The sequence below is a fragment of the Gossypium arboreum genome, chromosome 9 (assembly GCF_025698485.1).
Source record: "Gossypium arboreum isolate Shixiya-1 chromosome 9, ASM2569848v2, whole genome shotgun sequence".
In the NCBI taxonomy this organism is placed as follows: Eukaryota; Viridiplantae; Streptophyta; class Magnoliopsida; order Malvales; family Malvaceae; genus Gossypium; species Gossypium arboreum.
The window spans coordinates 62,673,829-62,689,419 of record NC_069078.1 but is presented as its reverse complement, the minus strand read 5'-3'; the positions used below and the strand labels follow the sequence as shown (position 1 = coordinate 62,689,419).

Here is a 15,591-nt window from a genome sequence, read left to right as displayed (position 1 = left end):
TTTGACAAAGCTCATAAGGAAAGGAGTACCTTTTGTGCGGACCGAGAAACAAAAAAAGCTTTTGAACGATTGAAAAAGGTATTGATGAAGCACCGGTGTTGATTCAAGCGGTGTCCGGGAAGGACTTCACCAGTATATAGCGATCGTCGCATGTGGGGTTAGGTTGCGTCTTGATGCAAGAGGGCAAGGTGGTCGCTATGCATCACGGCGACTTAAGGCTCATGAGGTGAATTACCCTACGCATGATTTGGAGCTAGCGGCGGTGATTTTACGTTAAAATTTGGAGACATTATTTATATGGGGAGAAGTGCATCATATACACCGATCATAAGAGCTTAAAGTATTTGTTGACTCGTAAGGAGTTGAACCTTAGGCAACGAAGGTGGGTGGAGTTGCTTAAAGATTACGACTGTTCGATAGAGTACCACCCAGGAAAGGCTAATGTGGTGGCGGATGCTGTTGAGTCGAAGGGTTATTCTTGATTTGAGAGCTTTGTTCGCACGATTAAGTCTATACGATGATGGAAGCTTGTTGGCGAATCGCAAATAAGGCCTACTTGGACTGAGCAGATTAAGGAGAAACAGTTGAAGGACGATTCATTAGCTCTTCGGTTCTAGCAAATTAAGAGTGGTGAGAACAAGGTTTTTGGGTTGAACAGTAAAGGAGTTCTGTGTTTTCGTGGAAGGGTTTGTATTCCAAAGGACCACGAATTGAGGCGATTAATTCTAAAAGAGGCTCATGGTGGACTCATGCCATGCATCTGGAGGGAATAAGTTATACCGAGACTTGCGAGAGGTGTACTTGGTGGCGGATTAAAGCGAGAGGTGACCGAATTTGTGGGGAAATGTCGGCGTGCCCGCGAGTTAAGGTGAGCACCAACCTGCCGTCGGGATTATTACAACCAAAGAAAATTCCACTATGGAAGTGGGAAAGAGTAACAATGGACTTTGTGAGTGGGTTACCTTTGACACCCACCAAGAAAGATTCGGTGTGGGTAGTTGTGGATAGGTTAACAAAATCGCTCATTTCATACCGTTCATACCGACTACTCATCGCAAAAGTTGGCCAAGTTATACGTGGCGGAGGTAGTCTTGTCGCATGGTGTGCCGGTGTCAATAATTTCGATCGAGACCCTAGGTTCACGTCTAGGTTTTGGCGGAAGTTGCAAGAAGCGTTAGGAACACGATTGGATTTTAGCACCGCTTTTCACCCACGCATGATGGACGGTCGAAAAGGGTTATTCGTGTTCGGAAGATATGTTGAGAGGTTGTATCATCGATTTTCGTGGAAGTTGGGAGGACTACTTATCATTGGCGGAGTTTGCGTACAATAACACTATCAAGCAAGTATTCGAGATGGCACCATATGAAGCGCTTTATGGGCGAAGATGTCGTCTGTTGACGTGTTGGACGAGTTGGGTGAACGACGAGTGCTTGGACCGAAATTGGTGGCGGATAATCGAAAGCAAGGTTAAGGCGATAAGGGTCGGTTAAAGGAGGCATCCGATGACGTAAGTCGATCGCGGATTTGAAGCACAAAGAGATTGAGTTCACTGTGAGGGATATGGTTTTCTTGAAGGTTTCCCCTTGGAAGAAAATTTTGAGATTTGGTAAGAAGGGTAAGTTGAGCCCACGGTTTATTGGGCCTTACCGGATTGTTAAGCGGGTTGGACCAATGGCTTATCGCCTAGAGTTACCACGAATCGCATCGTATCCACGACGTTTTCCATGTATCCATCTTTGGCGGTATCGATCGACCCAACTCATATCATACCAGTTGCTGAAATCGAGGTACAGTCAGATTTAACTTTCGAGGAGGAACCTGTGCAAATACTTGATCGTGACGTCAAGATGTTGAGAAGGAAATCAGTTCCACTAGTGAAAGTACTTTGGAGAAACCATGGCAAGGAAGAAGCTACTTGGGAGACTGAGGAGGCGATGTGTCAACAGTACCCTCAAGCTGTTACGATAAGGTAAAATTTCGAGGTCGAAATTTCTTTAAGGAGGGTAGAGTTGTAACATCCTGATTTTCGGGTTTATTCGCGATTTTCAATATTTTGTAAAGATTTTTAAAATTTTGTATTTGGATGTGGAATTAGTATTTTGAGTAGGTAAATGGGCTTATAGAAGGCCCATGAGTTGGCCAAAACCAGTTGAATTTTTGGAATTTTAGACTTAGGAGTTAGGGGTTACGGCTAAGTGGCCTTAAGTGGAGTGATGGGTAAATTGCATCACAAATGAGCCTTTGGTAAAGTGGCTAAGTGACGCCACTAGGGAGCTATGAAGGTGGCGTGTAAGTGTTGGGGGAAGACCTGGGTTCGATTCCCTTTGTTGGCAAATAGATGCATTTATTTTTTTAGTGCAAGAGGGGTAAGTGTTGGAGTTCGTGGATTACGCTAGAGGAGAGTTGGATCGGTTTAACTGCTTGGATTAAGGAGTGATAAGGGAGAGATTTAAGGATTGGGATGAGGCTAGGAGTTAGCCGAATGGGGAATTGAAGAGGGAAAATCGGCGGGGATTATGAGGGTAGTATTTCGGCACTTAGGGTATTGTTGGTGCCGCTTTTCTTACGCTTTTACACCTTAGGATTGTTCTTTTCTCTTTTTCCTCTCTAGCAAAACTACCACCTCCCTATTCTTCTTCTTCTATTTTTCTTCTTCAAACTATTCATCATACCTACTATTCATCAACACTTTTGCGAATCCATAAAAGCGAAATCACGGATCACTTTGCTTGTGCGATTTCTTCAAAGCCGTGTTCTCCTATGTTCTTTTGCTTTTATTAATTTACAAATTATCTTTTCTTAATCTGGATTCTCGATCGCAATTCTACTTCAAGGTTGTAGCCCGCATTATCATCTCATTCATCACACAAAAGCGAAAAACCATAGATTTGGGGGCTTATAGCGAAACTTTAGAACTCCGGAGTCGAGTTTTTACCATCGTTTGAAAGATAAATCTGCACTGTTAACGTGGAGATAAAAAAGGAGTAAGGGGTAAGTGTTCATCATCTCGATCTGGTTATATTTTACAAAGTTAGGAAAAGTCAAGTCCCTAAAATATAGAGAGGTCATTCGAATTGGGCATGTGGATCTAAAGGTTTTAATCGACGTTTTCTATCAATGATTAGTGTCTTCTTAAGTGTTGGATTAAAGGCGTGGGTTGTTGGAGCAATCGGATTCTGAGCTAGCTACCGCTTTTGGCAAAGAAGGTAAGGTTTCAAAGGCTTTTAGGGATATGGTTTGAGCATGGATGAGTAAGTTTGGGGTTTAGTGATTATGGTTTGTAAATAAGAACTGTGCTAATCAAGCGTAGGATATCGGAAGGGATCTCGAAGCGATCGTCGCAAATCGGTGTGTACCAACACACCTTTCTTAGTTCAATTTGGCAAAAGCCAAATGCCAAATTCGCATTTTATGGTCATGTGAGTATGCGAATGCTCTCAAGGCATAGAGTAATTGTTAGATCCGCACCGCAAGGTGGTAAGCACGTTCAGCGTGACGTTTTGGCGTATTTCGAAAAAGGGGCTCGATGGGCCAAAATTGGGCCCAATGGGCTTACTGGACCAATATGGGTAAGAGATGGGCAAATTAGCTCATTAGGTAGATGGTGGAATCAAATTACCTAAAACTATTAAAATTACTTGAATTAGCTTGTGTAGTTGCGTAGATCACGAAATTACCCTAAAGAGCAAAATTACCAATATACCCCTAGGGTTTAAATTGGTGAACTCGCATGATTAATCAATGTTGTATTTTACATGATATGCTTTTATTAATATCTGCTGCATGGGGTTGGGGTATTAATGGAGGAAGTACTGAAAGTGGTTCATCTACATCTTGGAGGCTTTGCCTCAATGATTGAATTTGAGTGCGTTCTTTGCAAGCTGTGGTGTGTAGGGTTGGGTGGGTTGAGATATTCCCACAAGGTGTGTAGGGTGGTGCAGGCAGCGTGAAGGTTGGTGGGTTGAGTAGTCTCCCGGATGGGCTTGCATTCATTATTACCGTTGTTACTCACATTCTCGAACGGGCCTATGGGCCACACTGTTATGTAAAAAGGGCTAAGGCCTTGCTCTTGTGATTCGAAAAGGGCTTGACCATCTGTGTCTTGTTATCTGAATAGGGCTCAGCCCAATGGGCTTGAGCTGAATTGGGCTTTGGATGGGTTTACAGTATACACTGAGTTTTCCCAAACTCACCCCCCTTCCTCTTCTATCCTTGCAGGTGAGCCCTAGAATTAGTGGACTTGGAGTCGGGATTCAGAGTGGCCATGAAGATTGATTGTCGATTTTAAATAAGTTTAGCATTTATTTTGGATTATTTTATTATGCTTAAAGTTGTAATAAGGTCGCTCTTTTTAATTACTTATATTTTGGGGATTATTAAACTGGCTAGCACTAGGGTTCGTTTTATAAAATCTACTTGTTTTTAAAAAGATCACGATGACGCGCATAGTTTCCGCAAAGTAAATGTTTTCCCAAGAAAAATAAATATTTTAAGCAAACGATTTGCAACCTTAATCATTTTCTTAAGCTGGTCATAATAAAACGGTTTTCTCAAAATTATACGAGATGTTAGAGTGTGGCAATGGCGGTGTGCATGTCTAGGATTGGATCCGAAGAGAGCTTGGTACTTAAGTAGTCCGACGGACTCACCTCCTCTTCTTCCTGGTTTCCTACCTGGTGCGCAGCTTCCATTCACTTTAACTTACTTTTAAAAGTGTCTTTTACAACACCAACTCAGCTTTTCCAAACTAAGTGTTTTGAACGCATCAATATGGCGCATCAGATCTGGTCATAACATCCAGGCCGGGTTTGGGGTGTTACACGTCCTCATTAATCCCAAAATCCATAGTATTTCCACTCTCAATCTAACGGAACCTCAACTCAAGAGATTTATCTCCCATCTGTTTTTCAATGATCTGATCAATCCATATTGGTCTTACTTGCAGCTCAGCCAATAGACTCCCATTGTCAAATAAACTGAGTCGAGCGAACATCGCTCTCAAATCATCATAACCCTATGGCTTAACACATCGGCCACCATATTGGCCTTACTAGGATGATACTCAATACTGCAGTCATAATCCTTAAGCATTCAACCCACTGACACTGCCTAAGGTTTAACTCTTTCTGAGTAAGGAGAAATTTGAGGCTCTTGTGATCAGTGTAGATGGTACACTTCTCTCCGTCTAGATAGTGCCTCTAGATCTTAAGAGCAAAGACTACTTCTGCCAACTCCAAATCGTGTGTCGGATAATTAGCTTCGTCAATCTTAAGTTGACGATATACATAAGTAAGAACCTTACCGTCTTGCAATAGAACACAACCCAGACCCACATGTGACGCATTATTGCATATCACGAAGTCCTTACCGGGCTCAGGCTGAATCAGAACAGGTGCCTGAGTTAACACAGTCTTGAACTTCTCAAAGCTCTCCTGCTGTGAATCAGTCCATACAAAAGGAACTCCGTTACGCAGAAGCTTAGTCATTGGAGCTGCGATCAAAGAGAACCCCTCTATGAATCGCCGATAATATCCTGCCAGCCCTAGAAAGCTGTGAATTTTCGACACATTCTTTGGTTTTTTCCAACTCAACATAATCCAATCTTACGAGGATCGACACAAATCCCATCAGTAGAAACAAAATAGGCCAAAAAGGTTACCTCTCAGAGCCAGAACTCACATTTTGTGAACTTCACAAACAACTGTTTCTCTCGCAGAGTCTGCAAAACTACCCTAAGATGCTCATCGTGCTCGTCCTCTGACTTAGAATACACCAAGATGTCATCGATGAACACCACCATGAACTGATCTAAGTAGGGCTGAAATACTCAGTTCATCAAGTGCATGAATGCCGCTGGTGCATTCGTCAACCCAAAGGGCATAACTAGGACTCATAATGTCCATAATGAGTCCTAAATGTCGTCCTACGGACATCGGCCTCCTTTACTCGGCCTCCTTTACTCTCAACTGATGGTAACCCAATTGCAGATCAATCTTAGAGAACACTGACGCCCCTCTAAACTAATCGAATAAGTAGTCTATCCTCGGAAGTGGGTATTTATTCTTGATTGTCAACTTGTTCAACCGTACACATCCTCATAGTACCGTCCTTCTTCTTTACAAATAGAATAGGTGCTCCCCATGGAGACACTAGGATGAACAAACCCACAATCTAACAATTCTTGGATTTGCGCCTTAAGTTCTATTAACTCTTTCGGTGCCATTAGGTAAGGGGCAATAGACACCGGAGCTGTACCAGGAATCAACTCGATACTAAATTCTATCTCACGACTCTGAGGCAATCCCGGTAGTTCCTCTGAAAAAACATCTGGAAAGTCTCATACAGTTCAGATGTCCTTAACTGAAGAGTCCATAGAATCAGCAACACTGATGTAAGCCAACTGATTCATGATATTCGTGACAGGTTTTAAATATTTATAATGAATCATTCTTGAAACTAACTATTATCACGATAAATGCAAGTGTACCTATCGAACAGTAGTATAGCTTTAGCAAGACCGGATTTTCAAAACCAAAGGAACTAAAAGTACTAGTAATGATTATCTTTTTATTATCTAGCCTAAGAATAATGGGGTTTGTTTTAACTAACTAATTAACTAAACTAAGAATTCACAGAAAATAGATTTGGGGAATTACTTTTAGAAAAATGATTGAATTAAGACAATACCTAAAGAAAAATCCCCCTAGACTTCACTTGTTATTTGACTCTGAATCGGACGATTTATACATTTGACTTGATCCGTAGAAATCCCTAAGTTATATTATTATCCCTCTCGAGACTAACAACGTCTAACCCTAGGTTGAATAATTGAAATCTCTTTCTAATTAACTCCCCAGGGTTGCATTAACTCGATCTATGATCCCCTTATTAGGTTTCACCCTAATCCGAAAAAATCTTGTCACCCTACCTCTAGGCGCGCAATCAACTCTGCTTAATTATGACAAATGTACTCTTAGACAGGGTCTATTCCTCCTCTGAATAAGAGCTTAACTTGAATCAATATCCTGGAATATCAAAACCAGAATTAAGAACATATAATTAAGAACAAGTCAAATATTTATCATACAATTCAGATAATAATAACAAGATCTGTCTTAGGTTTCATTCCTCTTAGGCATTTAGGGATTTTAGTTCATAACTAAAAAGGTAAACATCTCAGAAGAATAATGAATACAAAACATAAAGAAAAACCTAAAACTCCTAAAGGGAAATTAAGGGGAGATCTTCAGTCTTGATGATGAATCTGGCTTTTGAGATGGATCAATCAGCTTTCCTTGAGCAATTCCCTGCTTCCTCCTATGTGTCCCATTTTTCTCCTCTCTAGGGTGTATTTATAGGCTTTAGAATGCTAAGAACCCTCAAAATTGGCGTTTTCTGAATTGGACTCAATTTGGGCTCGATAGGGACACGCCTGTGTACGATTACTTTAGGCCGTGGTCAAGCCTGTTAAATAGGCACGGGCGTGTGGCCCACCCGTGTGAATCATGCTTCGATTCTGCCAAATTTACATGGCCATGTGGTCTGCCCGTGTGAGGAGGTTCAGGCCGTGTTGATTTCGTACGTTGGCACATTTTCTCCATTTTTGGCCCGTTTCTCGTTCCTTTCACTCTCCTATGCTCCTCTAAGTATAAAACATGAAATTAATGCATTAGGAGCATCAAATTCACCAAATCTATGGAAAAATCATCCATAAAATGTGTTAAGCATGGGTAAAAATATGTATAAATTGCGGTTTATCAAATACCCCCACACTTAAGCATTTGTTTGTCCTCAAGCAAAACCTTCAACTCATAATCAAAATAAATTCTTCTTAACTTATAATTTCTATCTATAATATCTCAAAATAATCCATAGGTAATCATACATTGAAAATTCAACTGAAAGAACATCAAAGTTTCAAACATTCCAAGTTGAGCATTTTATTATGAAAACATAGGTGTCTCCCATCATCTAAATAATTACCTTTGATTCAAAATATCACAGAGTTTCACATCCTCACTAAAGATTCACTCAAATCACTCGAGGTGTTTAAGTACAATAAATGAAGCACTCAATAGTCAATAATGAACAGTCATTACCATAGGCTTGCATGAAAATCAAATCTCCACCACTATAAATTGAGATGAAACATCAATAAAAAGGTCTTTAGAGGGTTGTAACGTGGCTTTGGTTAGAGGGTGTAGTCACAAGCTGAAAGAAGGGGTTAGAATCGAGATTGAATTGAAAAATTGCCTAACTAGAAAAATGACTAGTCATGAATTGCATACAACAGAGCTTTTTCTCATAATATGGAATTTAACTTCTTTAGCTCAGAAGATCACTACTACTAATATGTATACATGTTTTTTTTTTTAAGAACAAGTCAAATTACACAATAGAATAAAACATAGCTAAGCAACTATTCCAACTCAAATCTCGACAAAAATAAGGGTCGAATTAATTTAGGGGATTTCAACAATAATGAGTTATGGGTTAATATTGAGGGTAAATTAATGAATGGGTTGTTAGGCTCAATGGGGTTCACTAAGGGTTAATTGTGAAGGTAGGCTTTTATGGAGTGAGTGGGTTAAACCTAAGTGCCTTTATTATTTTGACATATCAAATCAAATAGTGTGGTCTTGACATGCATAATCAAGCAAGTTCTAGAATAACAATTCAATACTGACGCTCTCATAATGAAAGTGAGCATGAAAGAAATAATAAATGCTCTAAAGGCTCAAGATCTCACAAAAATTATTGCTTTTTGATGTTTAAACTTGTAAATTCCAACTCAAACTAATACCTAAACTTGGGGAAACAACCTAAAAGTTTTTAATTCTTCAAAAATCAACTTATAATGCTTGATTCCCTAATGTCTTAAAGTTTAAACAATCAATGCATAAATGCCTATGTTTTAATTCAAGATATACCAATAAACATTATAGACTAATTGAAATTCATTCTAATAATGATATAAGAAGATCACATGAGAATAAAACAAAATTCATGGATTTTTCTGATATAAAAGACCCCCCACACTTAAGATGTACATTGCCCTCAATGTACAAAGGTAGATATATTGAAAAAGATAGATTTATAATCATAAGATAAGGAGAGAAGTGAAACTTCCTGAATGATGAATGAACTCCTTGAATTGGTGTTTTAGAGAATAATCGGTGTGAGAATGGAGGAGGATACTTCGGTGGTGGTAGAGGTTGGGTTCCACAAATGCTGCACCAAAAGAATATTATATCTCAAGTTGGCTATGGTCGTGGTCGAGCAGGACATGGCAGTCGTGGAGAACCTTTCTCAGTGGAGTTTCGAGTTCCTGAGTAATAGAGAGCTTTGGAGCTCTTTATAACTGTGATAGAATCAGGAACTCTTTTAAGAATATATAAGGAAGATTAAGTACTCGTAATGAATTAGCCGGAATTAAAAATAGTAAAATAATAATTCTAAAACTTAATAAAAATAAGGTGAAAGAAAAATAAAAAGTAGTCTTAAAATAAAATAAAAGTAAAAACATAAAATAATAAATAAAAGTTTTTAAACATCTTCATCGCTAGATGGTTCGCAAGGTGGGGTAGTGATAAGATGTGGAAATCTTGACAAATCTGTGTAGTGTAGCATCAATGTGATCGAAGCTGAAAAACACTTCTTTGCTCGAATCGAGTTAGGCGCCGAGATGTCGAGATATGAAGTTGCCGCATGAACCGGATGAGAGGGTGGTGGTGGTCGAGACGGTGGGTCCTCATGACGTGGAGAGACATCATCAGTAATGCCCTCAGGGTCTCCCTTCTCGGCTGATTAGGCGAGGTGATACTGAAGAGGGTGGGTTCCTCAGCGCTTCTCAATCATCCTCATATGTAACATGCTCGAGATGCCTTGTGGAGACATCTGGCCAATGAGAGTGAGGAAGGATAATTGGGCTGTTGTGTTGAGGAGCCCGAAGTGTCGTACTAGTTGAGTCACGTAGGGGCCAATGGAGATGACCCCCCTCTGATGCCGCTCCGTCTGGAGGCAAATGGCGAGGGTAATAAAGTAGGTGAGGTTGAAGACGTGCCCCTTCGCCATGCTCCATAGAAAGTAGGCATCGTGAGTGTTGATGACGCCGTGTGCTCTCTCGCTGGCCTATCAATGTGTGGGCCAAGATGGCGAGTAAGTACTTCAAATATGGAGAGAGAGCCGATGCCTTAGAGTGGCTAGGATCATAGGTGGCCAAACTGAGGACCAAGGCGTCCCAACACTTCAAGGGAGAGTAGTGGATGTGGCGATGGAGAGTGTCGAGGTCGTTCTCATCCCTAAACTCTTCTGTATATAGACCCAAAGTAATACCGAACTCAGGAACGCTCAACTGGAGGACTAAATCACCGAGACAAAACTGGACTATTCCAGGATCATCAAATTTGGTCATGACATCTTGAATATGGAATGTCAAGTAAAGTTCAAGTGTGAGCTCAAGGTACGTCGGTTCGATAATTGCAAAGAAGAGGTCCCATGGATCGGTTGTCAGGAGTGCTTGTACATCGTCAGCCAACTAGACTTGTTCAAGCACAGTCTAGTCAATACAGCGGCCCACACCTAAAGGTCAGGCCTGTAGAATCTAAAACAATTCCTCTTGATTTCCTGGTGGAAATTGAAGGAAGGGGTGTCGGATTTCCGAAGTGGGCCTGAAGAAGATGATGCCCCTTTCTATTTTTTCGAAGTGGGGGCAGCATTTCTCTTCTCACGTGAGCTTGACATGGTGTACCTGCAAGCAAAACCATTATTCCAGTTTGATGATTGGATAAGGTAAAATGTAAACAAATTCAACAAGGAAAAGGTCATAAATAATTTCAAGCACAACTACTAACACTAATAGACCTAACCAAAATAATAATTTTTATGGCATAATGTCGTGGTATTAGTATGAAAATCAAAATGGCAAAGAGCTTGATGGAAATGTAAAAAGCATGAATGTGTCACAATACATGGATTATAATGGCAAAGAATAATAAGTAAGTGAATATTAACTTAGAATACGTAAATGAGGCTTGAAAAATCATGAAGTAATAAAGAAAAATGTCACATGAAATAAATGGTAGCTAATCTAACAATGGAACTTGAATGATAGAAAAATGGAAATAGTGTGGGATAAATGAAGATTAACATGATAATTAACATTAGAAATAAGAAAAATAAAAGAGAAAAGAGTAAATAAACACTAAAAAGATGAGAATGGGCGTCAAAAATGGAGTTGGAGGCAGCGCACGGGCGTGGCAGGGAGGCCGTGGGAATCTGCAGCTGCTAGGGTTAGGGATTTTGGGTGAGGGAGATAATGAATAGTGAAGGGTATTTATAGATTTTGGGACACACGGCCAGAGAACACGCCTGTGTTCCCTAAATTTTTGCCCGTGTGTTTGGCGAATTTTCAATTTGGGCGCGTCTGACAATTTACCACACCCGTGTTCCTTGGGCGTGTGGGTGCACACGGCCGTGCCGCATGACCGTGTCTGTCTTCGTTCACTTCTCTCACGCTTCTGTATGTAGGCCCACGCTCGTGTTAATCTGACAAGTTTAACCACGGGTTCTAGACACGGGCGTGGCGAATGGTCGTGCTATTTTCTCGGGTTCAACCACGGTTCTAAGACACGAGCGTGTCGCATGCCTGTGTTGTTTTGGCAGGTTCACCCAGGTCCTAACGCACGACCGTGGTGACTTATCGCATCCCGTGTTGGGGAAAATTTTGCCCTGTTTTCACACAGCCTAAGGCACGCCCGTGTGCCTAGCCGTATGTGCTTTAGAGAGCCTATGTTCCATGTGTCGGTTAGTATGTTAGATGTTAAAACTAAAATTTAAAGAAATTAATATTGTTAATGCTCGGGTTGCCTTTCGAGAAGCGCTTATTTATAGTCTAAGCTCGACTTACCTCTCTGGTGTGTGATCATGGTGGATCGAGGAGTTTACACTCCTCATCCCTGCTATAAATTTTATCAACATAAGGCTTAAGATGAGTACTATTTACTTTGAACATGCCAATTTTGGGGTGATTGACTTCGACCGTACCGTATGGAAAAATGCTAAGTACCGTAAGAGGAATTTCTTTATTCGGTTTGGCAGTGTCAATGTGAGGATCTGCGGTATCTAATGAAACTTTATCTTTATCCTTAAGTTGATTTAGTGAGGCATTGAGCTCGTTCTGGCTTAGTTTTGGTTTATCATGTTTTCTCGGTTTAAATGTTAGCCATTCATCTAACTCATCGATTCGTAACCTTCGTTCTTCATGGTTAGATTCTTTGTTGTGGATTGAACATGGCTCATGTGTGTCCTTCGAACTTATTTCCTGCAAAATAGGTTGCACTGTATGATCAGTTTGAGTAGAACATTTTGTACAATCACCTTCAATTTTTGATGTGTTTTTTGGGTTGCGAGCTTGAAGGTTGATTGTTTCGTCTCCTACACGAAGTGTGAGTTCACCTGTGCCAACGTCAATAATTTTTCTAGCAGTTGCTAAAAAGGGCCTTCCTAAAATTAAAGGAACATTACTGTCCTCTTCTATGTCTAAAACAACAAAATCAACTGGGAATATAAATTTGTCAATTTTTAACGAGTATGTCTTCAATAATACCCCTAGGAAATCTGACAGTTTTATCTGCTAATTGAATGCTCATCCTAGTTTGTTTGGGTTTCCCTAGACCTAGTTGCTTAAACAATTTGTAAGGCATAACATTAATACTAGCCCTTAGATCAACCAACGCATTATTAACATCTAAACTACCAATTAAACAAGGAATCGTAAAACTCCCAGGATCTTTTAGTTTGTTGGGTAGCTTATTCTGAAGAACGGCTAAGCAAAGCGCGTTCAGCTCTACATGTGACCTTTCATCTAACTTTCGTTTATTTTCTAGAAGCTTCTTTAAAAATTTGACTGCGTTCGACATCTGCGAAAGTGCTTCAATAAACGGTAGGTTAATATGTAGTTTCATTAAAAGTTTAAGGAATTTACCAAATTGTTCGTCTGAGCGGTCTTTTCTTGTCGCATTGGGGTATGGCACACGAGGTTTATATTCTGGACTTACCGATTTTTGTTCTTTTTGGCCTACCTCATTCTTACCTTTGCTTACCACCATTTCTGGCCTTCGTTTTGCAACTAACCCTTCCTCATCTTGAATGGCAATCGCGTTGAGTTGCTCCATTGGGTTAGATTCAATGTTGCTTGGCAGGCTACCTTGTGGTTGTTCGGAAATTAACTTGGCGAGCTGTCTAATTTGAGTTTCGAGCCCTTGGATTGATGCTTGTTAATTTTTGAGTGTTGTCTCGGTATTCTAAAAACGAGTCTCTGACACTGAGATGAATTTGGTTAGCATCTCCTCAAGGTTCGGCTTCTTTTCTTGCTGGTAAGGTTGTTGTTGAAAACCCTGAGGATGTTGTGGCCTTTGATTTCCTTGACCGACCCACGAGAAATTGGGAAGGTTCCTCCAACCTGCATTATAAGTGTTACTATATGGGTTATTTTGGGGTCTAGAGTTATTGTTACCCATATATTGGACTTGTTCCTCCTAGATGCTAGAGTTAAAGGGTTGATATTCTGTGCATGTACCTCCTCCATTTGAATCGAACCTCATCACTGGGTGAACCTGTGAAGAACTAAAGAAACCATCAATTTTCTTATTCAAGAGTTCTACCTGATTAAAAAGCATGGTGATCGAATCGACGTTATAGACGCCAACTGTTTTCGTTGGCTTTGTCCTCATGACTTGCCACTGATAGTTACTCAGTGACATTTCCTCTATAGATTCATAGGCATCTTTAGGTGTCTTATTATTAATGGTTTCTTCAGAGGCTACATTATTCATCTACCGAGTCGAAGGATTCAGGCCATTATGAAACGTTTGAACCTGTAGCCAAAGCGGTAACCCATGGTGAGGGCATCTTCGCCAAAGGTCTTTGTATCTCTCCCATGCATCGTAGAGTGTCTCTAAATCCATCTGTACAAAAGAAGATATATCATTACGTAATTTAGCTGTTTTAGCCAGCGGAAAGTATTTTAATAAGAACTTTTCGGTCATTTGTTCCCAAGTAGTGATTGACCATTGTGGTAACGAGTTTAACTATTGTTTAGCGTTATTCCTTAATGAAAAGGGAAACAACCAAATGCGGATGGCGTCATCAGAAACGCCATTAATTTTAATGGTATTGTAAAATTCTAGGAAATTTTCCAAGTGAGCATTGGGATCCTCATCCTGCAAACCATCAAACTAAACAAACTGTTGTATCATTTGAGTTGTGTTAGGTTTTAGTTCAAAATTATTTGCAGCAATAGCAGGTCTAACTATACTTGACTTAGTTCCTGTTAAATTAGGTTTAGCATAATCATACATAGTGCGTGGAGCATGATTTTGATTTACTGGATTAGCAACAATCGCATGAGGTAGCAGATTTTCTTGGTTTTCAGCCATCTCCTCAGTTGTGGTTGAAGTATCGTCCTCTTGCTCGTCCTCTGTGTATCTTAGGCTTTGCCTTATTTCTCTTTGGTTTCTGCGAACTGTGCGATCGATCTTACTGTCAAAAAGAAATGGTCGTGACGGGTTTCTTCTAGTCGTAAACTATAAGAACCTACCAAAAAAAGGGAAAAATAAGAATTAGTAATAAAAAAATCGAGTGTTCCTAATATCTTAGTTCCCCGGCAACGGCGCCAAAAACTTGATACGTGATATTTGTGACAGGTTTTAAATATTTATAATGAATCATTTTTGAAACTAACTATTATCATGATGAAGGCAAGTATACCTATCGAATAGTAGTATAGCTTTAGCAAGACCGGATTGTCGAACCCAAAGGAACTAAAAGTACTAGTAATGACTGTCTTTTTACTATCTAGCCTAAGAATAATGGGGAATTACTTTTCGAAAAACGATTGAATTAAGACAATACCTAAGGAAAAATCCACCTAGACTTCACTTGTTATTTGACTCTGAATCGAACGATTTATTCATTTGACTTGATCCGTAAAAATCCCTAAGTTATATTATTATCCCTCTCGAGACTAACAACGTCTAACCCTAGGTTGAATAATTGAAATCTCTTTCTAATTAACTCCCTAGGGTTGCATTAACTCGATCTATGGATCCCCTTATTAGGTTTCACCCTAATCCGGCAAAATCTTGTCACCCTATCTCTAGGCGTGCAATCAACTCCACTTAATTATGACAAATGTACTCTTAGACAGGGTCTATTCCTCCTCTGAATAGGAGCTTAACTTGAATCAATATCCTGGAATATCAAAATAAAAATTAAGAACACATAATTAAGAACTAGTCAAATATTTATCATACAATTCAGATAATAATAACAAGATCTATCTTAGGTTTCATTCCTCTTAGGTATTTAGGGGTTTTAGTTCATAACAAAAAAGTAAACATCTCAGAAGAATAATGAATACAAAACATAAAGAAAAACCCAAAACTCCTAAAGGGAAATTGAGGGGAGATCTTCAGTCTTGATGATAAATCCGACTTCTGAAATGGATTAATCGGCTTTCCTTGAGCAGTTCCCTGCTTCCTCCTCTGTGTCCCTATTTTCTCCTCCTCTAGGGTGTATTTATAGGCT

The 15,591-nt window shown here is 39.9% G+C and overlaps 1 non-coding gene across 1 annotated transcript; it reads left to right on the top strand.

Moving 5' to 3' along the window:
- The first annotated feature begins 13,896 nt into the window (after positions 1 to 13,896).
- LOC128281200 (small nucleolar RNA R71) lies at positions 13,897 to 14,003 on the top strand. Its single transcript, XR_008271413.1, has one exon. It is a non-coding gene; the product is annotated as a small nucleolar RNA R71 (small nucleolar RNA).
- The last annotated feature ends 1,588 nt before the right edge of the window (positions 14,004 to 15,591 follow it).